Source organism: Thunnus thynnus, chromosome 5, assembly GCF_963924715.1.
Source record: "Thunnus thynnus chromosome 5, fThuThy2.1, whole genome shotgun sequence".
Taxonomy (NCBI): Eukaryota; Metazoa; Chordata; class Actinopteri; order Scombriformes; family Scombridae; genus Thunnus; species Thunnus thynnus.
In genome coordinates this window covers 25,787,973-25,814,668 of record NC_089521.1, presented here as the reverse complement: position 1 = coordinate 25,814,668, position 26,696 = coordinate 25,787,973, and the positions used below count along the sequence as shown (strand labels likewise).

Genomic DNA, 26,696 nt, shown 5'->3' with positions numbered 1-26,696 from the left:
TGGGAGTCGAAGGATTGTCTCAGTCTCCCTGATAAACAGAGGGACAGATGAGGATGACGAAGCAGGAGATGTGCCAACATACGTCTGAAGGCGGTAATAAAAAACAGCTGTTAGGTGGTATTTGTCTGTGTGAATGCACACATGACGGCAATATTTATGCAAGGGGTAGCGCCTCCTCACATACAAACACAGCTCGCATTCACAGATGAAAGGCGGTAAACCTTAATGGCAGGTTGGCTGTACATAATGGTGTCTAACCACAGGCATTTTTCTTGGAAGCCATCTGACATTATGTGTGGTCACAGACACTTTGTAATAGTTGACTCAGTGGAGTTAGAAGTCACTGAAGAATCAGAGCTCACAGACTAACCTGCCCTGTTGAAATGAGAATGACACTCTGGATGGAAATCATGTAGAATATTTATAGTATTTTACCATTTTGTTGTTATTGCCTTGGGTTCTATCAAATCTGTACAGTAGACTGTAAACAGATAGTCTACATAAACCACTCAATTCCAATTTTGAACCACTGCAGTAAGAGCATTTGAGAGAAAAAGCTAACTATTTATCATCCAAAACATATTCTTTAATTACTTTCTCTTCCCTGTATGTTTAACGATAAGGAGTGTGTTTTTTTTTTTTTTAAGCACCATTATCCAGCATCTTAGTAGTGGAATACATGTGTTTATTTTTGTAGAATATAGAATTAATCCTTGAGCAAAATACCAACTGTGCCCCACAGTCACAGCAAACTTCTGCCTCTATCAGCTATCTGTTTTTTGTTGGGTTTTTTTCATGAGGACATTCAGACGGCTAATTAGTGGCAACCCTCCCCCCTTCTTTACTTTTATCCTACTGGCTTCCCATTCCTTTATCCTACTTCCTTTTCTTTGTTCTTCACAACCAGAGAAACAAAGAGTCTAAGAAATTGGCGAGGTAGAATCTTGTTTTCTCCTCCTCCCTGTATCAATTCTTACATTTATAGTTTATTCACAACACGATTAAGTGCAAGCCATAAAGTGTATATTTCATTGGTAACCTGATCCTCATGCAGGTAAAACTCCACTCTTTTTAATGAACTACCTACCAGTCCTTGCCTCTCTTTACAGCCAATGCCCTTGTGGGTCCTTGGATTAATTTCATCCCCAGTGCCCTGTCTTTATTCTGAATCTGGACCCTGCTCCCTCAGTGTAGAAGACATATGGTCCAGATGTCAGCACAGATGATGGGGCCATATAGACCTCACCACATCATCTGCCAACTGCACTGACATCTGGATGCATAGTACCTTTGTGGTCAATAGGAAATGGCCTCTTAAAGCTAATTTAGCACTGCTTTGCTACAGAGACTAAACACTGGAAAAAGCTGGTAGTCATCAACGGTAACTATCCTCATCCTTAGAAATGTCGTGTGAAAGCTTGGAAGCCTTCTGCCAGAATGCCTCAGATTTGTTTTGGTAATAAAACAGTCACTCATAGCGCCCAACTACTTTTAACAAATGTCTTACAAGTCTAGTAAGACTGAGTAACTTTGGAGGCAGCCCCAGGATGAGGCATGTTAGCTGTGGAAACTGTGATGGATCTAGTTTAGGTTGGGCTCATGATCTGCACAGATGTTCAGTACTGATGACCATATTGGAGACGCTGAATTCTCTTGAAGATGTTTGAGTTGGGCAAAGATATTAATGTAAATGATAACTTATTGCTTTGGCATAGATGTCACATATACATAGTAGTGTAGAGGTGCTTGAGGTCTGTAGTTATCACCAATTTGACCCATTTGTTCTGCTATCATCAGTGCTTTAAGTCTAAAAGATTGACCGAAACCCTTTAAAGGTATCTTTAATGGCGATGTGAAGTGATGAACCCATACAGATGCTTTTCAACTATACCCCTTCTTAAGTATATGTTATGCCATTGAGCACAGTTCCCTTGTTGTAACTGCAAGAGTAAAAAAATCTCTGATTATATTTTTGTGAATACTAGCTTTCAGACTGAAAACATGAGCTGAATTGAGTTGTCATACCATAGCTATTCTACTAAGACCAGGGGAATTGAATCAGTAATCACTTTTCATGACCTAGAAATAAAGTTTCTAATAAAAGCATGTATTTATGACACAGTAAGTGGGTCATGAACTTTGAAGAAATGGACAAGGCCCATGACATCCATAATGTACTAAAGGATACATGTATTGTAGAGAAATAAGTGTAATTTTGACTAACTATAAGTGAATACATTTCTTTGTTCAGCCATTGAAAGGGTCATAGAATTACAGTACCAGTCAAAAGTATGGACAAACATTCTCATTCAAATGAATGCAAAGCAGTGTCCAAACTTTTGACTGGTACTGTACATATTAGTAAATATAACATTTTAATAGCTGCCTGAAACTTTGGACACAGCTGTAGTCCTGCCTCAGAGCTGCGAACATTAACCAATGAGATATAAAGTGAGGAATCATTCATCCTTTTCTTTCCAGATGTTTTTTGTTTTGTTTTTCTTATATCCATGTGGTCAGGCTTTGTAGAGACAATTTATCAAGTTTTACAGCCAGGGGTTGTAATTGCAGGACCAAAAAGGTAACACATAATCAAACACTGACATTTGGGAACTACCGAGAACAACAAAAATCCTGCAGTTCTGGCCACTGGTTTGCTTCACTGGTTCATGCCTTGTATTTTAATAGTAGTTATTTAGCGAGGAGAGAGCACTTTCTCTGTCTCTGACTCTGGACACAAGCTCGCTTTACAAACCATTTGACTTCTGAAACATCTAGTAAATATGCACTTAGCAGGCTGGAGGTTGACTGCATACAGGTCTATACAGAGGCGGCCTTAAGCATTTGGGGGCCTGTTTCAAGAGCTAATGTGGGGCCTATCAGTCAAAATTCAAGTTGGTTTGCATCAATAATCGTATATTTTTGGACTTCAACTTGAATGCAATATGTGCTCTCTCAGCGTCACGGACATCTGAGCGTAACATAGAAATAATCTAAACCATTCCCTTAATTAAAACCTGAAACAATGCTTTGGAATGAGGAGAAGCCTCGCCCCTTCTCAGCAACTACTAGTCTGCATTGAATAGAACTATGTGCTATGTATCTGCTGAGACAAAAACAGTTTAAACAATTCCCTCAGATCAAATGAACAACAAAAGCAATGCCATATTTTGCTTGAGAATAAAAAGTGTCTACTGATAGTTTACAATAAATTGCGCTTTGCAAATGGGGGGTCTTAAAACCAGGAACGGGAACTTTCCCCTCCTCTCCTCTCTTTGGGTGCTCCGTCTGTGCGTCAGTGTGACAGACACATCCGCACACACGCAGACATGGAGCCTGTATGTCTGCATGACGCAGGGAGCAGCAGTGTGATTTCACTACAGAGGCCGTAGCGGAGAGGATGAAACAGACTAATAATAGTAACAACAGTATAGCTACGTTTTACTTGACGATGGCAAAATGCAGATTATCAGATTCAACAGCCGTATGTTACAGGAGAATATTGCAGCGTCCCAGAGGTGCTTATAGAGATTCTTTTAATTATCCGTATTTGCTTTAGTTTGAGAATTTACTAGTTTGCGTTAGTCGACACCATTAGTAGTGTTTACAGTGAAGAAATGACCTGCCTACTGTTTTGCTATGAATGTTGAGTTGCTAACTGGTTCTAACTGCAATTAAAGCTGGCTGGTAGCTTTGAACCACAGCTTGCCACTATATAAAGTGAGTGAATTATTCAACTCTTGTATGTCAGTCGGGGGCTCTTGGAGAGGGCGGGCCTTGTTTCAATTGAAACGGGTGAAACATAGCTGAGGCCGCAATGGGTCCATATCTACGAGAGGTTGACAGCTGCTCAGCTCTGGCCCTGCCTGCAAAATGTATCGTTAAGAGGCATCATGAAACTGATAGGTCTCAACGGGAATTCAGTCTTACTGAGAGAATTCAGCTCAACCCCATTCTCTCATTTCTTCTCTCTTTTTTTTATATCCTCTCTATGTTAACCATGAGGAGCTCTTAATGCACTTTGAAGTTGTGACTGTTGTGCAGAGCTGGTCATACATAGGGACTGAACATAAACTACAACTGCCAAAGAGAGTGGAAAGGCCAAGTCTATCTCTCCTCTGTCAGTCATCCTCTTGTCGTACTTCTCCCTTCAGTTTTTTCTGTTTTTTTTTCACCTTTTCGTCTTTTAAATGTGAGAAGCCAAGTCAATTAGATTCTCACCCTCATGTTCTTAGCTTTTTTTTCCTCTGCCTTTTCCACTCTCCTCTCCTTCATCTCTGTTCTGTTATGTTTTAGCTCCCTCATCATCTTCCACTCTAGTATTTGTTCCCTCCCCTCCCTCCTCACGTGGTGCTCAAGCTCTCTCACTCCCTGTCTCTCATTCATGCACCAGCTCCATCCTGACTACGTTTGTCATGTGGCTCTCTCCCCCGTTCGTCTGCCTGGCCACTGATCGGATACATGCCACTGCTGTGTAAGTAGTTAGCCACGTTTTTTTGTTTACTCTTCACCTCCCTCCTCTTCCTGCTCCTCTCAAGGTCTCGAGGTTCCAACAACTGTTGCTGTCTGCTCACTATGGCAGAGGCTTGCTCGCATACTGACAGGTTCAGAGACACAGACGGACAGAGATGACCACACAGGACTTGAGAGATCCACAGAAAACAGGTTGTGCATGGAGATAAGTCAGAGAGAAGCAGAGGAGGGGGACTCCCAAGCCAGTCTATGCATCATTATTATTATCTCCTGTCTCAGGTGTCAAGTGTATGGAGAAGGAACTCGTCAAAGCAGGATGTTTGACTTCAGACAACTTGGCTCACTTGTTAATGAGAGCTTTTAATACACGAGAGTAGCTACAGCTTTCCTAGTCACAGTTCAGTGTTGTGGGACAATAATGGGAGCATGTCATAACTCAAAATGCTTTATTCAGACACTACTTTCTATCCATTCATGCAACTTAACCTTTTCGAGAGAGAGCATGATTTTTATGGTTTTTGTCCTGTTCAGTCTTGTCTTTTTGTACAATATCGTAGAAGCATGTGCTTCTTCTGCTCTTCCTCGTACACATTTGAATATTGAATTTTGTGTGGAAGCGGCTTGATCAGCTTAAAAAAATGTTTAAAAGAGAAGGTTTATCTGCTTACAGTGACTGTTGTTTGCAGCATGACTCTCCTCTCAGCATTTTCAGCACAATCCTTTACAGGCTGTATAGAAATTCCAACCATAGTAAAAGGATTTTCAAGCGTCTGTAATATTGGAACCTGAGAGTGGAAGGAATAGAAATGAACACTGAGACTAAGATGGGGAATGATTGATTTTGTAACCCTTTTTCTCATTTATTCAGATGGGAAGGAAAAAAGTACGTGCTCAGCAGTACAGTCAAGTTAATACAACTTGATGGGAGGTTTATCTGTGACTATTTTTGCTGTATGTATATTGGATAATCCCACCCCTCCTCCAACACATTGCTTTCTAATCAGCTCCAAGCAGAAAGACACAATACACACAGATCTATGCAGTAGCTAATGCTTTTAGGCCTGACCAGAGAGAGTGTGTTTGATGATTTGTGTTCATTTCATGTTATGAATGCAGTCAGCGTTCATCTCACTGCAGGGTGTTAGTTGTGTGAATCAATCCTGTCTTAATCTCAGTCCATTCAGATATTTCACCTGTAGTGGATTTACATCAAGAGTGATTTAGCCAGAGATCAGTCAGGTGATTAGCAGATGATTTAAATGTCTCATTTGAAAGCTAAATTGAATTGCAGGTGTAGCGAGCTTAAGCCAAAGGGAGATCATTTGCTACCCTTTTACCCCTGGTCGTGTTTTTTTTTCAATCTTTCTAGTATTTAGATATTTTACTGTGACCTACAGTATAAAGTAATCCAGGGAGATTTTCAAGCTAATGTATTAAATGGCATCGTTTCAAACATTTCCTCTTCCCATTTTACCCACATGATAAACAGTACTTAGGGCAGGCTATGACAAAGTAAATCAACTATGAAACAAACCATTTGGAAGCCTTTATCTGTCAACTCTGGAGACAAATGGAGAAACTACCCACTTAAGTACCCACTTAAAAGCAGTTTTAATTTTAACTACACCAAAGTAAAAATAGAATTGATTGATGATTTTCATCATTGGTTGGATTGACAATTTCACTAACTTTTTATGACTCAAACTAGATAATGCATATCTTTATTTTTCTGACTTGTATTTTCAGTTACATGAATGATGGAGATTACATTCAAACCTGGCATTTATAGTCTGTACACTTAACAAAAACTAAATTCATTTATTTAAAACATAATTGTGAGCTGCAGCCACCATAATTGATGAAGTTGGAGTTCTTACAATTTGTCCATCATAAACACTTTCCAGCGAGCGTACATTTGGAAATATTGGTCTTCGTTGTCCTGTCATAGTCATGTGATGAAACGCACTTGTTGTTAATGTTACTTTAGTTTTGCGCTTTTCTGTAATTAGCCTTTAATTTGTGCCATCAATCATTTTGTCAAGGCTAGTGTTTTTCACACTGTGGGGGTCTCATGTTGGAATGAAACTCAAATGGAGAGCACCATGTTTTGTCATAAAAATATCCTCTCTGACTGAAGCCTGTCTTTGTTTTCTCTAGCACACTCTTAACAGAATCTAAAGGTGAAACTTGCTTAATACCCCACAGGCTTTTTCTGATGAGGGAGTGGTGCCAAAATGCCACTCTAAGTATGGATCATGTTCCAAATCGCTGCATCTATGATGAATTATGAAGAGTCACGCCAAAGATGTGCTGTCAATTACAAGTCAGAGCCCCTGGAGCAGATTTAACATGTAATGGAAGTGGTTAAACATATTTTTAATTGTTTTCCGGTTTCGGGGTCCAAGAGAAAGTGTGAAGTAACGCTGGTGGCTCGTTGGTTGACCAATCACAGTGCCAGTTATGAGGTATTTTTAACATGTAACTGCAGTGAACAAGCAAGATGCCGTAAATTCAGCCAATACATGCTGAATGAAACTGAGCCAGATAAAAGATTTTTAGAAAGAAACCTGCAGTCACCCTGGCCCACACTAAAAGTCCTACCTTGAACAATTTTCTATGCCAATGGTGCCCGCTCACTGTTGGCCAAGAAGGACAGAATAATCTACTTTTGTACCAAATTCTGCACTGATTTTCTTGACGACCACAGTAGAAGAGTTATTGCTATTAGTCGATGAAAGAAAGTCATTCATTATCTCCAGAAGGACAGTTTCATAATAATGGGCTCTAAAGCAATGTTTATCTGCCATAATTCTCACCAGACAACTCTTGAAAAGGGAAGATTAAGGTTATTGTGATCTACTACTGTTTTTTTTCCAGCAAACATTGAAGTAAAGCAGAAACAGGCATAATGAGAGTTTTAAACCTCCAAAGCCTACAATTTTCACCTACAAGACCATTCTGCCAAGTTGGTTAATTAAAGTTTCCCACAAGTAGGCTACACGTTTTATAACTAATCTGATTTTCCCGCTTTAGCTCACCTGTCTGTGGTATCTGTCCCTTAATTTAAGAATAACATTAGTAGATGTCACTGCAGAGTCATTCCCACCCCCACAACCAGCAGCAGCCAACCTGTCACTGAAAATGCAGAGTAGTTTTGAGATGGTTGTTATGGAGACAAGGGCAAGGTAGAGCATAACGACAGGAAGCAACAATAAAGATGAGACGGTGGACCAAGCATAACAAGTATCCCGATGACTGGGATGTACTGTATGTGCATATTCATGAAGCTGCCGTCAGAACTGACCTGTGTGTTTAGTGTTAAGTCACAGCTGATGGTGACAATTTCCTTGTCTGTGTGGCGTCAACTCTGCCACTAAGCTCAGGATTTTAAATGCTGGTTTGTCTGTGGTTTTCCACTGAGCCCTGTTGTTGTGTAAAAGCTTTCTGTGTGTCTCTGTACTCAACCATGGACTTATACTATATCTAAAACACCATATTTAAGAAAAATACAGGTCTTACATTTTAAGACGAGCTTTGATTATAATCCCTTGAATTGATCAAAGAATGACAGTAAAAACCAGAGAGCCAAATAACAGTTTTGTACTTTGAATTTAGTGCTGTTTTATGATATTTTCTTAACAAAGTACATATTTTTGTGTCCATTGGATCATATGGTACTGTTGAAATGCCATTGTGCAAGACAGAAAAGTTGACAGTCTTGTAAATATAAAGATACCTTACAGAATAATCACCAAATAACACATGCAACTATTCTCTAGCTAAGTGGATCTGGACACTTGGTACGGTTTGCTTGTTAAATGACCTGAAGCCTAAAGTCATTATACCTTAATCCTGATTTCAGGAAGTTGTCACGCACAATTTAAGTTAAATGACTTGCTCGAAGTGGTGTTTGTACTAATCACAGACACTCAGCCTCTTTGCAGTTATTGTTAATGACAGTGAGTGAGCAAATTATGCTTACAGACACTGTTTATGTACTGGGGAAGGGGAAGGTGGTCTGGGAGATCAGGTGAAAAGACTCTATGACAACTATAAAGATGCCAGCAAACTGGTGATGATCATTCTGATATTGGATCAAACGAAGACCATCAGGATCTTATGAACATTCACATAAATGTTGCATAAGCAGTTTGCAGTTTACTATATCTTGGTCAGATTGTCCTTTGATGCTGTCATTCAGTAGTGACACTAAAGAAACGTTAAACATGGTTTTTGCAGTAAACAAACACTGGAACTTTCCCCCATAACATCAGCAGGCAGCTGAATCACTTACATGCACTGTAGGTATTGAACATACCTCCCAGACAACAGCCACAGCAGTAATCAGTACGTTTATTTTCAAGCCACACAGTCATGCTTTGAAAAAAGCACTCAGACAGTCAAATAAAAGCCTGTTCACTGCCGAGTGTGCCAGTCGAAAATTCAAACTGTTATTATGGTGTCAAAGTATCAACACACACTTGCAGTATCCCAGGAAGTGCACCTCTCAGAGAAGACCAACCAATAGTATGCTAGAACTGTGAGTCCTGATGAAGGGAATTTGCAGGTAGCAGATGGACTGCTGGAACCAGCTGTTGTTTACTAGGTAGAGGGGAGGGATTGTGGTCAACAGTTCAAATGGGTAGGGACATGCGTGCAACGGTACCTGCAAACACTACACTCTAATTTAAGTCATCTGAGCTGTGCAAAACAAACAGTGTTGCGCTGGTACTGTAGAGGAATACCACAACACAGAGCGCTGGTAAACTAGAGGTTTGATAATCCTGTTTATGATCGCAAGGCTTCTAATTTCCAAGTTTTAAATCTAGGCAGGAAATGAACAAAAAAACAGCCCTTATTCAGTAATTGTGCTACTGTCATATGTCTACTGAGCCACTTAACTCAGGACTACTCCAACTGACCTGCTTAGGTCACTGGAGGTGGGTTTATTGGGCAGCTCCCAGGTGTGTATAGCTCTGAGAGTATGTGGGAGGGCAGAGCTGGATGGAGCGAGTCTCATCTTGCTGTACTTAATAACACTAAAAAAGACTGAGCATAGAGTGTATAAACTTGCTCTTAATTGCCTTTAGCTTTAGAAATGTTCTTCATGAACCTTTTTTCCACCATTTAAATGAGTTCTACCTGTCTAGAGGAGGTCTGCTGACCCATTAGCTGTTCTACATGACATGTAGTCAGATATTAGCCGGTGACTCACCCAGGAACACAACTCATGACATAAAAGAAACACCGTAGCTCCCGACTGACAGCTCCAGCTCTGCACTGTTAAAGGCAATTTGAAGTTTCTTTTGCAATTTGGGTCTTATTGAGTTGTTTTGGTCGTTATTTCTGACTGTACTAACATTTTATTCAACAACAAAGTAATTGCTGTCATCTGGGGACATGGTGACAGAATCGTAGGGTAAGCACGAGACTGATCAGATGATCACATGACAAACCAATAGGTTAACCATATTTTCTAAACCAGTTGTTAAGAAATGAGCACACCTGTTTGTTATAATCCTCTATCCTCTACAGCTATGGTAGTTACAGTATATAAAAGGTCAATCAAGCAATAACTCTGTAAATTCCAATGAACCTATACACCAGCTTTAGGTGTCTTATCTTCCAAATGAGTATAATGAAGTCAAAGCTTTGTTTACAACCTGTTCTATCATCAAACCGCTCATGTTGTCTGCCCCGCTGGACTCCATTGTAATGATGACACCACATCCTGAGATTGAAAAATATCACACTAAAAGGAGACTAAACCCTTGTATTGTGAGAGTTGCCAGAAATGTTCATTATATGTCATCAAAAGCTGCAGAGGTCGGGTGATAATTTGCTGCATAGCAATTTAGATTGCATAAGAGACTGGCAGGTTCATCCCATAAAATTGTTCCATTATTCTGATGTAATTGTTTCATACTGTTGGTCAAACAGTTGTAAATGTAGTATGTATAACGGGAGACGTGTGTGAGCATACAAATGAACACTTGAGCCTGCATGACATTTTTTCCTCTTCTTCTGTGCATAGACAAAAATGCACATACTAAAAAAGCTTATGCACGAACCGTGACGATTCGAAGCTCGCGATGATGGCTAAAACCAAGTGTGTTACTACCAATCCAGTCAAAAATACATAGACATGATTTTAAAGCCAACAGTAGCAGAGAGGAAGCATACACATAAATGTACAACATCCTTTCTGAAACCAAATTGCATTTATTCATAACATGAGCTCACTAATGTGCAACAACAGTTTTATCAGCACACAACTTCCAAGGATTTTCTCTCCATATCCCCATTTTGACAGATCATTTTTCCATTCTAAAGCGAATAAATAGGCGCATAAAAAAAAAAAAAAACCTCAAGGCTCTTGAAATGACTGCGGCTATTTTTATCCTCCAACAAGATGCTTCCTCCTTGGATAAATTAATGCAGAGCGGTTTTTAAGATAGAATCCCTAACACGAGGAAGGAGGTCTTTGCGTTATTTTCTGAAGTTTCCCTCGGTTGCATAGCAACACTCACGGAGCCACCTATATTGTTTCCAGATACAATACCTCTGAGAGATCCTACTATGAAAGGAGGATAGCATTTGCAAATGGGCTGAGCAGTTTCAATACACTGACAGAAAATCTGTGCTCCCTTCACAGTTGGTATTAAATTGACCGGCTGGATTAGGAGAACTGTTACTGTCCAGTTTATTTTCAGCATACAGGATATTAGGACATGACAGACGTTTGCATGTCTCTCAGTTGAGTGTTGTGTGTATATTTAACAATGTACAACATGTCATAGTGACCAGGGAATTATGCACCACACACACACACACAAACAGTAAGAATCATGACTACCAACAGTTCCCAAACCACCCCGGGACCCCACGAGATAAATAAGGTCATATGCATTATATTATGTCTTTGTTGTGCCTTGGGGTGTGATGCAACAAAAGCTTTTCTGTAGAGAAGATGAAGATGAACTTCCCTGGCTGCTAAATGTACCACTAAATCTGATATTTGCGTAATGATGCTGCTTCTGTTGAGCTGCTCTGTAGAGAGTTGTTTTCATCATTCAAGAGTGATCTACACACGGTAGTTCATGCTGTAAAACAACACTTAGAGAGAATGTACATTATGGAAGATATGTGTTCACATTTGTGGATGCTGCACATACATTTATTAAACAACAACAAAAAAAACTATATTTAATTCCTACAGAAAAGTTTCAGACTTGATCCAGGAAACCACAACCATTGCATATTGCATGCCAAGCAGATTAAAAAACAAAAAAAAAACCCTTTAAGATCTGTGAAAAGTGTTTGACCTGCAGTATGTCTGAGAAGCAGAGGTTGCTAAAAACAAGACCCAAAGGCTACTTGAAGCTCGAAATGCATCAAGTTGTGTGTATTTCTGTCTTTGCCTTTTCACATAAAAGCATCTCTGTTCTTATTATGAATTTTCTAGCGTGCTAAATGTACCGATAAATCTGATATCTGTTCCGTAACGCCATGCCAGAACAATGACTTACTCTGAAAATGAGCCATGATGTTAAGAGATCTGCCTCGGGCGAACAAAAAACAAAAAAACTCTCTCTCTCTCTCTCTCTCCTTCTCTCCCTTTGTCTCTATCACCCTCCCTCCTCATTCTCTCTCAAACACTTTTTCTCTTTGTTTCTTTTCCCTCTGTCTGTTTGTGTCTTCCCGTCATCTGTAGGTTCCAGCAGTGGGTGCTCTCCGCTTCACCAACTGGGACTCCATGGCTGCCAGTGCTGCCGCTTGATTCATTGCACTGTGAGTTTACTCCTGCTTTGTGTGTGGATGTGTGTGTGTGTGTGTGTTGGTCTGTTTGTCCATCTGTGTTTTTCTCATTGGCTTTTTTCTTGGCTGTTTGGTCATGACTATGCAGCATGCCCAGTTGAATTAATAGAATACCAAAAACTTTGTCCTCTGTAGTAGCTGCCTCTCTGTAACTTCACTTTTAGTACTGTTTTGAATTGTGCAGATACAATTTTGCGACTCTAAAAGCTGACGAGAGAGAGTCTAGTTACTCCCCATGGACCAGAGTCATGCTGTGTTCATTATTCTGCTGATTCTACTCCAGCAAACTCTGGCATTAGTATGGCAATGCTGCCTTTCTCCAAAACAAAAATGCATGAAGTCAGTCTTCCCAACTTAATGACTGACAGGCTGTGAAATCGATTACAGCTCCAAGCACTGCAATACTTACTAGTGTTTGATTTCAAAACAACACCATCCACATTAGAATAAAATACTGTATAATAAATGTGTAACTGAAAATATAACAACTGATGTAGTGTTATTGGACTTGAATCGATTCTTACCTGCCGTCGGACACAGCTGGATGAGCAGACGCACTATTGTTGATGCTTCTAGGAATACTGTGGCAACATTAAGTAGATGTGAATCTAATGGTTTTGGATTGGGGGGAACTTCTCTGTCAGTGAGCTTATTGTGAGGATCTTCTCGATGACTTACCTTCGCTAACATTCTCACGCACTTACTATCTCGCTAATGATCTCTGTTTCCATATGTCTCGGTGCCAGCTGGGTGAAAAGCAGCCATCTGCGTTGTTGTGTCTCAGCAGGTTTTGGTCCGGCCCTGTCTGCATGTGCTTGGTCTCTGCAGCTCCCACAACAAATGTTACTCTGTTTGTGTGTGTGTGTGTGTGTGTGTGTGCCCGCCATAACAATAGATACAGTGTGAGCTATTCTTGACCTTTTACAAAGGAACACCAGACTATCTAAATATCTTCTCAGTTGTTTTTCTTCTGTAATTTCTGTTTGTCTTTGGTGCCTTGTATTGAGACCTTGAAGATACACACACACACACTTGTGCTGAACTGGGAAAGGAATAAATATGCTGTATATTCTTTGCAGTGTTAATTGGAGAACTTCATTGGGAGCAAGTGCTACAAGTGTTACAACGTCCCTCTTACATAAGGAAGTTGTGGTTTCTTTCAGGTTGCCCAGAAAAATCATGTGGACATGAAAACATTGCAAGCTCTTATAAATATCTCATGGATTGGTTGAATTTATGTTAATACTTGAGACCCTTGGAGGGATTGACAATTGCACGTGTACATTAAGATATTGATGCTGAAACGACACATATTTCATTCCTCCACCATGGCAAGAAAAAAAAAAAAGTAGTAAGCAGCAAACTCTAGCTGGCAGCAAAAACTCCCCCTCACAACCAAGGAGCGTGTGAATCTTATTTTAAAAATATTTCTTTTTTAACGAGACCCGTCAGGCTTGATTTCACACACATGCACCGACTCAAACGGTTTAGGGCTGGTTGGAGGAAGCGAGGAGGATGAAATACTTGTTCAGGCAAAAGGAGAGAGGTACCCTACCTTGCGAGAGCACACATAGGTTCTCTCTTTCAAAGCTTTCGCCCCACAGGCAGCTGCTCGCCCGCCTCCCCCGTGTATTTTCACCTGGGAGCGACAGTGGCGTAGGCTGGCATTAGCGCTTTCTCGCTGCCTCTTGCCTTTACTGGTATCCATTAGTTTCTGCTGCCATTGGTTTGTTTTGCACTTGGCAGTTAAGAGCAGGGAGATGTTGTGTTCAGTGTAATTGGATGATATGGTATTGCCTTCCAAAGTTGTTCTCGCCAGCAGTCGTTTCTTGGCCTGTACCTCTCATCACCTTGCTCAAAGCCACTGAGGGAAATGATAGCTCACATTGCAAAAATGAAAACAATGTGTCTGTCCCTGCTCAAAAATGACAAGTTGTGTGAAAATACTGTAAACTAGGACGGAGCAGTCTGGGATTTGTCATTATTAGTATTGTAATTCTTTTGTTAGCTATTCCTGGAAGAGTGTCCCTTCTTGTATGATCCGTCCCAAAGTTTCTTTCCAATTTTTTTTTCCCATTGAAGGGTTTTTGCAGGAAGAAAATATGCTTCGCCAACTTTTTTTGCAGGATGCAGGTCAGGCCAACACAGCTGTTACAACTCTTCTACTACTGCTGTTGTATATAATGTCTTTCTGGAGGTGATTCATTTTCAACTTTGAGATGTTACTGTCAAGCGTTAAGACAGAAGCGATGCCAACGTATGGAAGACGATCTTTGATACAAAACTGCAACTCATTAACAAATGCAGTGATTTTATTATCTCCTCTACCCTCACATATTGTGTGTTTTTTTTTTTCATCAAAGTCTGTCACATTTTGAAATAAAAACACAAAAAGACAGCTGTGAATGCTTTCCAGACTGTAGCCATTCTCCAGGGAGCACAGTTAGCAGGCAGAGAAACAGACAAAGCCATGGTTAAATCATTAGTGAAATAAGCCTGTCCCCCATTACCTTCAGCTTAACACAGTCCAACACCATCATGGGAAAAGAAAGAAAATTTCCACACTCACAGAAACACTCTATTTTCTTTTCTTCTTTCTTTCTTTTTCTTATTGGTGGTAATTGGGAACTGTTATCAAATCTGTTCCCAACCTTCTCATTTCACCCACAGTCGGAGCACTGTAGCAGAAACGGGCGATTGTTCTTCGAAGAAAGTAGGACGAGTTTTTCCAGCAGCTACGGTTTTGTCTCGGGGCTGTTTCTGTCTTTTGTAGCTTCCTATATTTTCTGCCTATATATTCCATGGCTTGTGTCTGTACTCCGGAAGGAGTAATTAAAGCCTGTAGAGACTGCTGGTGAATGTAGAAGGAGTATCAAGGGTATTAGATCATTACCCATAGTGCATCTTTATGTTTATATATGGTCTTATGTGCACCACTGTCACAACAAAATGCCGTAGACTTCTTGTTTTCAAATTTAATGTAAATATAACTGGCTGTCAATATTTTTATATTAACAGACAAGTGAGTTTCTTTCTTTCGGATGCATTGCTGGTTTTAGATCTTGAATAGAGCAAAGAGGTTGAGAGAGAAGCCAACAATATGTGGAGCAAAAAAATAAAATATCAAATGTATTGATTCAATAAACACATATTCTTTGAAGTGAACACATTGCTCGTCACCAGTCTTTCAAGGAAGGAAGGCAGGAAGGCAGTCTTGGCGAGTGTGTCTGTGTGTGTGATATTACAGTCCTGAAGCCAAAAGAAATTTTCTGTGATCCTAGCCGATAGCTGATAGGAATATTCAGTTCTCAGTGTGATGCTACACTCAGTGTTTCCTGGTGCCAAACAACCCTCTGTTCCATAGGGTAGAGGGAGTGGATGCCGGGAAGGTGTTAGTCAGGGTGTAGAAAACCATCATGAGCTCTCCACAGTCATCACTAACCTGCCTCAGGCTAATCACCGTGTCAGTTTTACGCCAGAGTGTGAGTGAGTAAAACTGAGAGTTAGAGTGAATGAGCGTATGTGTGTGTGCGTGTGAAGCAGAGTATGTGTGTGTGTGTTGATGTGGATATATGGGTGAGAGACAGAGAGAAGAGAAAACTGCGAGAGAGAAAACACATGATGACATCCTTGTTATTTATAGCCCTACAGCTGGATAGTGTGTTATATAGACCAGTTACAGTTGTTTGCAAGTAATTCAGGGTTTGGATGTTTTCCTCCTTTTCCCATGACCAGCACATAAAAAAAAAATAGTAAATGTGTGTTACAAATGTCTTTTTCTGCCTTTCCAGTTTCACATTTAATGCATTAAGTTATTAAACATGTCCAAAGAGGCGTAGCTCATGTTTGACCAGGGCAAGCAAAAAGCTTGTGGGTTTCACACTGAGCAGACTCAAGATCTGTTTTACCACCCTCCTCCTGACTGTTTTCTTTGTGGTTTATGTGAACAGCTCTTTTTTTTTTTTTTTTTGGTGCCCTCTATAGTTTTGCTACCACTGGGGATTTCTAGAGTACTGTTACTAAGGTAAAAATCTATCATAACATGGAATTTGCAAATGACTTTGGACGGTTCTACAAAAGCTGGAAAAGTATATAGCCAAGTCTCTCATCTGTGATGATATCATGTTGCACATTTTTACCTGCTCCAGTGACAAGGACTTGTGAACACTGTGGCAGCACACACTGTGATTTTCCTGGAATACAGGGAACATTTTGTTCCTGCTCAGAATTTATATGATCAGGTAGAAGTTATGCACAGTCTTTTTGTAAAAGCTTAGAGAGGCAATCTGTTTGCTCTGCAGAAACAGCCTTCTTTTCAATTTCAATAGAGCACATTTTATGGCACCAGTAACTGCCATTAGTTAACATAAATATCCAACAATATTATATTGAATATTATAACCAGAGGTGAAACCTGAGGATTTTTGGCTTAAGTCAAACAGACAAGTATAAATACTGTATCTCTTTAGTGGACCCTTAAAATGACATCATAGTTATTAATATTAGATATAGATGGTGATATAACTCATGTTTAACAAGGCAGGTCTAAAATGAGGCTCAGCTTTAAAATGTGCAGAAACACTAGTTTAACAAAGTTAACTATCATTCTTTTAAGTGTGATGCTACACACTACATATGTATTCCAATATACATAGAGTATAGTGGAATACAGTTACAGTATATCCGCAGGGTGAGCACCATATATTATACATTTGCATTTACATAGCCAGTCCCTGCAGATATTCCATCTTTCCTAAAAATATCCTTAGTCTTTTATATAACTTTGGGGAATTGATTGGTGTCAGCATTGGTACATTTGGAGAAACAAAAGAAAAAACTATTTCATACTCTTGCTACATACTCTTACTGGGAATCCACATCAAAAGTGAGCAACAAGTAAGCACTATGGAAAGGTTGATCTGTTCAATCCACACAAAAATATCTTTCAGGTAGCCTCAATAAGGAGTACAGAGGAAGAAAACAACATTGGTTTTATTCAATGATTATATCCCCCCCAATGTCAATTTTATAAGCGACACTGGAGGCCATGATAAATACCGTCAATAAGTTCACAACTTAGATGCAGTGGGAGTTTTGTGTGATTTTTAATGACTGCTTAGGAGATTATGCTTCACCAAGCGCACCAGAAGGGTGTGGATTGGTACATTTATTAAACTGGGAGCATATCTGTTCCACAGACAGACGATTAACGGATGTGAAAAACACTTCAAAAAAGACACTTCTATGTGGATTGTCCTTTAGGGAAGGTGTTATGATACAAAACACTTTTACTACATAATGATTTTCACTTTGAGTAGATGTCACATTTTTCAAATGGTGATGATTTTTGGACCTAAACTTTGTATTTGTATCTGTTTGGCATGTTAAAGCTATTTTACAGTACGTCGCTCGACACTTTTGATAAATGTTGCTCAACAGAAATTAAAGAGTCGCGTTTTCAGTTTATGTTTTGGTAAAAGGTGTCAGTCTCTATGGTAACCAGATGCTATCCTCCAGGCAGCTTGTTTAGTTACATTATATTATCCCAACTGGGAGTAATTGAACAAGGATGTTACAAGTTATCTAAAGTTACAGACCAAAATAAGGAAGTTCAGTGAAAACTACAATCTCCATGGCGGCGTGGTAACACTAGTAACACTGGTAATCACATTGCGTGACAAAATATGATGTTGTCCGCAACATAAAAAAATTCTCCAGGGTCCACAACATGAAAGGGACACTTTTCTTCTGTCAAAAATGCATCATTTCTTTTGAGCAACACTTATCCAAAGTGTCAAGCGACCTACCATAAATCAGCCTTTAGTCCTTTGTGTGCATATCCATAAATCTGTGAATTGTTTTTGTGTGTATTATGCTCTCCCACACATCTGGCTTTGTCTGCTCTGCCACTCTGCTGGTGTTTGTCTGGAGGCCAGCGGGTTGGTCCCCAGAGACCTCTACTGGCTCTTTCCCAGGCCGAACTCCAACAACTCTCCCAGAGTTTACACAATACTAAACACTGGGCTGGAATGCTCTTGCTTTCTTTTTTTTTCTCTCTTCTCTCTCTCTTCTTTTTTTAGTGTTGCTCTCAGTTCACTTACTCACTCTTTGCTATTGAGATCCTATCACCGACTGTCTGTCTCTCTGTCTGTCTCACCTGAATACCTGAATACGCTCTTGAGGTTTATATTGAAACTTAACTATCTTGTGGAAGTGTTGAATGTTTGAGACTGACAGGTTGAACTGCCAAGGGCTAATGACTGAAGCTTACAACAGCAGTGAGAGAAGGCATCATTATAACAGTGTCATCTAGTTTAACATTAGCTGTTGCAAGCCATAGCTGTCAGTGAATCAGCTATGGGAGGTGAGCTTTATAATGAGGTCGTTTGGTTGTCACATTACTCACCGCTGTCTGTCAACACCAGTACTGAAAGGGCTTGTGCAGTCCATGTTTTTAGTTGTTTACTCTGGGAATTCTTAAGGCTTGAAAGAACTACAGGGGAGCCCTGGTGAATGTTGGAGCAGATCGCAAGCTGCTAAATTCCCCCCACTCCAGGTCCTTATGGATTCTTTTGGCAGTAAAAATGCAAATAATGATTTGATTGCACACTGCAAGATTTCTTTCTGCAGGAAGTACAGTAAACATTGCATCTTCAAGAGCGAGATACCTGCATTGAGTGCAGCCCAAAAAACAGCATCTAAACCCCCACCATTCAAAGCTGTCAAAAGCTGAAAGCTCAGACAAGTGAAACATTTGTCTTCTCTTCAAACATAAAATAGACTTTTGGCAGGAACTAAAATACAACAGGGGCTTGAAGCTCATCAAATGTTGGCTGCACATATTGATGTTGTGCAAAACCCAGGATTAGAGGGATTCATATGTGCAAGACAATCTCTAATCTCCTCTCTGCTAAGAACAAAAATGACAGGAACGAGGCTGAAATCCCTTGTACTTTTCCAGCACTCAAAAAGTTTAACAGTTCTGCAGAAGTGTTCCAAATCACCTCTCATAATTCGCAGCACCATTTTTAGTACTTGAGTTCATCTTCATAATAAATGCCATGCTTATTATACGCATTGTTATTCTGTCATTTTTAAGGCTATGTGATCGTCCAGTAAACTTAATTTACTAAACAGTAAAGGTCTTTAACATATGTACACACACACACACACACTGAAACACACACATCCTTCTTCTTTTCATATGCACTCAAACACACACACTCACACAGAGCCAGCTGTCTAGCCACTTAGTACATCAGTGGTGGATTCAGTCCATTACACTCAGTCCATCTTGTGTTTCATCAATATGGATGAGCCTGCAGCATGAACACTGTAAAGGCCAATCCACAATGAAAACTATTTCTCAAGCATTTTTATAATTTGACTTTATGTTTCATTGCGCAATTTTATTATTATTACAAGTATTAAATACCATATTTGTCCGAATATAAGGTTTGTTTTGCTGGAAATATGTCTGAAAAAAGTGGGCTCATCTTATATTCAAGGTCCAGGCTTTTAAATAACAATATACATTCACAAAAACAGATGGTGCAAAAAAAATCTCTAAAATGAGTGCTCCCCTCCTGACTGAAGCGAGCCACCATCCCTCACAACTAGTCTACAGTGCTGGGGGGGCCTTAAAAATGAGAGAGACGCAGTGATGGTCTCGAACAAAGTGGCTCAAAAGTAGGCCAACAACTGTATAGTTGTTAACCAACAACTGAGTAACAGTAACGAGTGTTGTCGTCAACTACTTCGCTGTCTCTCCTCTGCTCCGCTGAGCGCCATGTGTGTGTGTGTGTGTGTGTGTGGAGGGGCAGCCCCGCCCTCAGTGAAACAGAGGAGAGGAGAGAAACCCGGCGTAAATGAGAACAAAATGCGGTAGTCTCACGCTGTGCTGAAATGAAACAAGTGCACTTAAATTAGGTAAATAACATAAATAAACATATTCTCTCTCCTCTCCTCTGTTTCACCGCGGGCGGGGCTGAGCGCTCTTTGTGTGTGTGTGTGTGCTCTGCAGAGCAGAGCAGAGCAGAGACAGTGAACCAGGTGAAGTACTTGAGTTGACGACAACTAACTACGCTTGTTATATTACTGTAAGAGCAACTGCAAGTTTTGCGAGTAAAAAGCAAATGAGAGTAATTTGATCCAAGTTGTAGACCTAAGTCTTTTTCCAAAATTGAGTCTTGAAAAAGGGGTTTCGTCTTATAATCAGGGTCGTCTTATATCCAGGTCGATGCGGTAGTCTCTGATGTTTTACAGTGAACAGTGTAGTAATCTTCTAGGGGATTGAAGGTAGCTATGTTTGCAACACCAAAATGCAACATTCAGTACTCACTCTCATTTTTACTGTTGCTGTCAATAATTTGTTTCTTAAGGTGTGGATTTAGCATTTTATACTATTGAAATTGTTGATTTACAATATCTAGATTTGCGCCATCTGTAGTTAACTGTGAGAAGATTGTAATTGACTGTCAGTAAGGATTCATCATGACAGATTAATCATAATGCATGCATGCAGATAGTCAGAACAAGTAACACCTTGATTTTTCTACTAGTAATCTCAGACACGTTACTGACCTCTCTGCCTCCACTCACCTCCTTTGTCTCGTCTGACTCTCTTGGAGGTCTGTGTGTTGTCAGCTCACTGACTTGTTTGTATTGTAAAAGTAACTCTCAGGGGGAATCCTGTTGATTAACATAACATCACTCACTACTACTAGTGGTGTAATGGTACACAAAATCCACGGTTTTGGGGTCATTTGGTACGATTTCGGTACAGCGGGGGAAAAAAGTAAAGATCCAATAATGGGTCATAGGCCAAAACTATTACTGAAACAACCTTTCTGTTTTGAATACATGTACCATTACACCTCTGACTACTACTCATGTGTTGGTACATCACTCATAGTAGTCTATAGTTGCGGTTTTGTTTCACTTAGCTGTGTCTTGCTGATGTTTTCTTCCAGACTATCTTTCTCTCTGCAGCTATCAGACAAACTTTAATGGTATAATTCACACATCAGCATGTAACCAAATCAGTGAGATCCAGATACATTAATCTCTTAAGCAAATTAATCTTAATTGCAAACTGTGTACTTGTAATTATTGGCCATTTATCTGTTTTATGGAACTCACAACTATTAAATAGAATTCACCACTCGCTGTGAGAATCCATCACAGGCTTTAGACGGTTCAATCAATACTTGTGAACATGGGCATCTCTTGCATATCTTGAAAACAATGCCCACCCTGGAGTAGCTTTATTTACTATGAGTAAAAGGTTGATATTTGCAGAGTAGATGTTTATTTCAGCCAAAAGAAGGTCACGTTTCTGTAGACTTTGAAGACTTAAAAGAGAACAAAACAGTATCATGTTTCTAACTTGCCTCTTGCCCATTCAAGCCTTCATCTGGGTTTTACTAGGATCAGCCGTTTTCACTTGTCTTTTAGTTAAATTTACTTACATGACTTGCATTTCTGTGTCCCTCTCAGCTTTCTTACTGTCTAGCTCCATAAGACAAAAAGATACTTAGAGAGGACTTTTTTCTAACTTTTATTTTAGAAATGTCCATTGGACCTGTAGTTTACTCATTTCATTTCAGCTGAATAGTTGATCTCACTCAAAACACCAGTCCAATTGAGCAGCTAATGAGAGTCATGCTTGTGGAAAAGCTCCTTGAAACTGGAGTGACATATAGTGGAACCATCTTGGCAGAGTCTCTCTGTGGACAGTAGCTGAAATTTGGTAGAAATTGGGAATTATGTGGAACGAGTCAGCCATGACTCGGAGTGGGTTTGCTTCTGAAATTGAAAGCCGGTTGGCATGTGCCCGCACTCGTGTACACATACACTCACATACACGACTCTGGTACACTTTGCCCAACCTGTAATTGTCACATAGGTAATGTCATCCCACATTTTGAAGACGGTTAATGCTCAAAGTGAATTATTAGACATCATCAGCACCCGTGACTAAGTGAAGAGATTAGTCAATGGTACCCACTAACTTAATTTGAGGTGGCGCTTGCTTGAATGGCTGGAAGGGGAGGTTTGAAGGTCATCAGTTTAAATCCCTGGATGAGTTGAGAAAATCTGAGGCAAGGAGGCTATACATGCAGCCTGCACTTCATTTTCTGCTGTCAGTGTGCCCTTCAGTGCTAAACTGCTGCTCAGAGTCTGTGGTTGTACTGGCTATACTCCCAAATGTGGCTGTGTATAATGTCCCCTACCATGACCAGGTGAAACGATTTGTAGATATAGATAAGGGATGCATAGGGATGACTGTACAAATATAGTACAAATCCCAGTTTCATCTGATATGACGAAGTGGTTTTTACAATGTTACAACATTTCATAAATAATAGCAGATGCTATTATCCAAAGAAACTTGCTAGGAATCTGACAATTCATTATTGATTCCAGTTTTTAGTGTTGATTGGATTCAGAGTCGATTGTGGGATGTAACGTCCAGTAAGTTATCAGGGCAAGCAAACAATCCACAATGCCTTACAGATGCAGGTTTTTTATTATGAAACAGGCTATATTAGAAAGAATTATTTTCTTGACCAGGTCAGAGTTGGGTGGAAGTTTTATAAAGTGGTGCAGTTCATGTTAGTCAGCTGATGTTAGAGTTTGGTGCTCCACTTTTACAAACATTAGTCTCTGGGTGGTGGGTGATATGAAGTATGAGGTATTTGTTAAATACTTAAGAGCTGCAATGAGTAGTAGATTAGTCAATCAACAGGAAATGTATTGCTATTTTGACGATTGATTAATCGCTTTGAGTCATTTTTAGGACAAACTGTCCAAATTCTCTGGTTCCAGCTTCTCAAATGTGAATATTTTCTGGTTTCTTTAGTCTTCCATGACAGTAAACTGAGTATATTTGGGTTGTTACTGTTTGTTGGGGTTGGGGATGTCACTTTGGGCTTTGGGAAACAAAGTGACATGTTTCACCAATTTCATAGACCGACCAACTGATCAATTAATCTAGAAAACAATTGTCAGTGTATTATTGATTGTTGAGTGATAATTAAAATAGGCTAATCGTTAGTTGCAAAACTAAAATACTTAACCTATACATCTTGCAAAGCTACTATATTTATTAAGAGAATAAATGTAAAATGTACCCAAAGACTTTCCATTTTTGAAGAAGATAACTCTAAATGGGTGCTGCACTGTACCCGTGTGGTCACGTTCAACTTTTTCATTTCCATCAACTTTTTTCGTGACTGAGAATCGATTCAGAATCTTACAAGATAAGAATCACGATTATTATTTAAATCCATTTTCCCTGCACCCCTATTCAAAGAAAAAAGCATTGCCCGGATATTTTATAAATCACTTCACATCTACATCTGGACATTGAACCACCAACCTTGTGATTGTTAAAAGCCTTTGACTTTTTAATATATTTTGTAATTTATAGCTAAAGGTTTCATTGTATTTCTCTTAACATTATTTCTGGCCCTGCAAGGGAAGCATGCACTTCAGTGCATTGAAAGCACAGTTGGAAAAGCATGTATTTGCTCTTTGAGAATGAAACAGAAAAAATAATGAATTGGGATTAGTGTGATAGCTTGTTCTTTTCACATTAAGCTTAGAAATGGTTTCACCAATAACAGATGGGACTGAGCAAACAGCGAGGAAATGATCAAATAGAATGGTTTCTCATAACTAACACAAATACTGTCTTAATGACAAGAAATATGAGAGTATTATGTTATTTTATAGTTTTTTATCATTAAGGAAAAGGCTAGTTGATGGACACTAAAGCATGAAGCATGGTAACTGCTCCATCATTTTGTAGCTCTGGGCCCATTTTGTTTTGTATCAATGAATAACATCTTAAAAGCTTTTGATACAACACAGAGCATATGACATTTGATTCTTTTATAAAAAAAACTAGTGGTCACAGTGGCAGATACTGGCTTACTGTTGCCTTAACAAACAACTCAGTGCACAGCTTTCTCCATCTGCCCGGCTTCTTGCTCTGCAGTTCCGTTCATATTTCATATCTGCCCTTGTCTATCCCACTGCCATGGCTGTCTTATCATTCAAGCCCTCTGCCATAAAGCGGCAGAAAATCCCATATCCCATCTTCTCATGGCTTCAGCTTTCAGCCTCAGTTATTCCACTATTATGTACCAGGCTCAGTCAGCTCCCAATGCCTCTCTACGAATGCGCTCTGGGTGGAAAATGAGCTTATGCCCTCAGCATACTGACTTTTCTCAGGGGATAAACGTCACCCCTCAGTGGAGAAGTAGAACCTGATTTGAAATTTTAAAGTGACCATTATGTCTCTGGGTTTGATGCCTCACTTCTTTACATCTCAATATCTCCAGCTCTTCTATTCTTTTCAGTGCCCTCTGTTTTACTTTTTTGTTGTCTATTCTCTGTTTTTCTCATAATTTCCCACCACTCACTGGTACATCCATTATCTCTCAACACCTCATGTTAAGCTTTGGTTGAATTTATTTGACATAACCAACTTGAGCATATTTTTTGGTGATGTCTTAATCACTCATCTAATGTGTATTTGATGTTACATATTCATATTGCTGTTTCGTTAATTAGAACAATTCTGTGTTCACTATTCTTGTAGGTACACAGTTTTGTAGTGAGCTAAACACACTTCCAATAAAGGTTGAAGACGAGTTGGCTTTGAGGTTTTTTTTAGAAGCAGTTGTGAAACTGTGAAAACAGTATTGGATAAAGTGATAGTGATAACGAATCAGAAAAAGACAAGATACAGTAAACAGAGTTAGACTCAGACCAAAGGTACTGCATTGTAAAGTTTAAGTGAAATTACACTGTAAAAGGAAAAGTGGATACAGAAAAAAAATAGTTAAGTTGTCCCTCATTCCAGGATAAAACAAAGTATCACCAAGATCAACATTAAGTCCCTTTAGAAATGAATCTAGTTCACAGAAGTAAAAATATATAAGTAAGATATATATAGCAGTTAGTACAACACTAAATTAACAGATTAGCATAGAATGTTGTATTAGCACATTACACATTATCCTCAGACAGCTTGTATAACGGCTTGGTTGGTTAGTTGGTTAAATGGAGTACCTAAAGATAATGGTCCAACGAGGACATTTATAGACTAGCTTAAAGATGCCTGTGAATATTTGTTGATCACATCTGACAAAACAGTGAATAATTTTAAGTTATAGCAGCTATGAAACTGTGCCTGAAGTGGTTGCTATTAGCAACAGAATGTTTAACTGTTGGTGTTGGAATAATAACACTTTTTTCCAAACAAGAGTGATGTTGCTCTCTAGGTGTTCTATTGAAATGTGGGATTTAAAAAAAACTTATTGGCATTAGAAAAACTCTACCTGTGAACACCATATTGCTGTGGTATCGTCACTGAGCTTCCTCCTTGATCTGTGAATATCCGTAGACTGGACTAAAAATCCTGCCCATGCTTATGATGTGTTCTCACATTCATCTGCTAAAAGTGGAAAGTTTCTTTGTGCGCACCTAAAATCTGAGCATGAATTATGACATCACAGCTAGTTTGGAAGCCAATCGCGGTCCAATATTCAAATTACATAAGTGTGATGTGGAAACTTGAAGCCTCCAGTGCACATAAACTAAGAATCGACTTTTCAGTGAAGTAGGAGACATCTTGTGTCCAGCAGTTAAACTTATGAAATGAAATATATTTACATATTCATAGATTCTGGAATGTTTAATGAGAAAGGAGGAGGATATGCCATTTTAAGGATTTTAATGTAGTAATTATACTTTTTTTGTGGAAAAAACACATCAGACACACATTATTGTTCCAAGCAGAGTATTTTTATATGTCTTAGTACTGTACATGTCTGGAGGGGATCTTCAAGAATTGTATTTGTACTTTATATCAAATGATCCTGGCTCCAGACTATGGTGTTCATTGGATTTGATGTTATTTGTCTTTTTCCAAATATGTCTGCCCTGTAGATAAAAAAGTGAGTTTGGAGAGGTTTTTTTTAGTTTGCTAAGATATGAAGGGTAGTAGTATGTGGTTGAATGCATTTTCTTTTAGATTTGTGAAGTTGGTGTGCTCATGCTAAAACTGGGTGTTAAATTGCTCTTTAAAGATGCAGAGAAATAGCATTTCTCTTACTTTCTCGCCTTCTCTCAAGCTCACCATCAGACACTTCAGACATTTGCATACATTCTCTCGCCCCGTCTCCTGCAGTCACAGTGTTTGTTTGCAAGCGAGTGTTTGTTTGCTTGCTAGTTGCAAACACACACACACTCTGACACACACCTACAGACACTATTATCGATTCCCCTTCTCTCCATCTAGCCAGTCAAACTGCCATACACTCGTCTTCCAGAGTCTGGATCAGTTTAACCAAACAGGGGTGGTGGTACTCTTCTCTGGCTGAAATGTACTG

At 39.4% G+C, this 26,696-nt stretch overlaps 1 protein-coding gene across 6 annotated transcripts in view; it reads left to right on the top strand.

The window, feature by feature from the left end:
* Positions 1-26,696, top strand: part of peak1 (pseudopodium-enriched atypical kinase 1) — a 110,621-nt gene that overhangs the window by 42,740 nt on the left and 41,185 nt on the right. For 4 of the 6 annotated variants that reach the window (XM_067590393.1, XM_067590390.1, XM_067590391.1 and 1 more), the window contains one exon: positions 12,188-12,264. The exons of 1 other annotated variant lie outside the window; for it this stretch is intronic. The gene's annotated coding sequence lies outside the window, so the exon portion shown is untranslated. Of the gene's footprint in view, positions 1-4,265; positions 4,475-12,187; positions 12,265-26,696 lie in introns of those variants that run through there. One more of the 6 variants, XM_067590396.1, reaches the window with a different exon arrangement.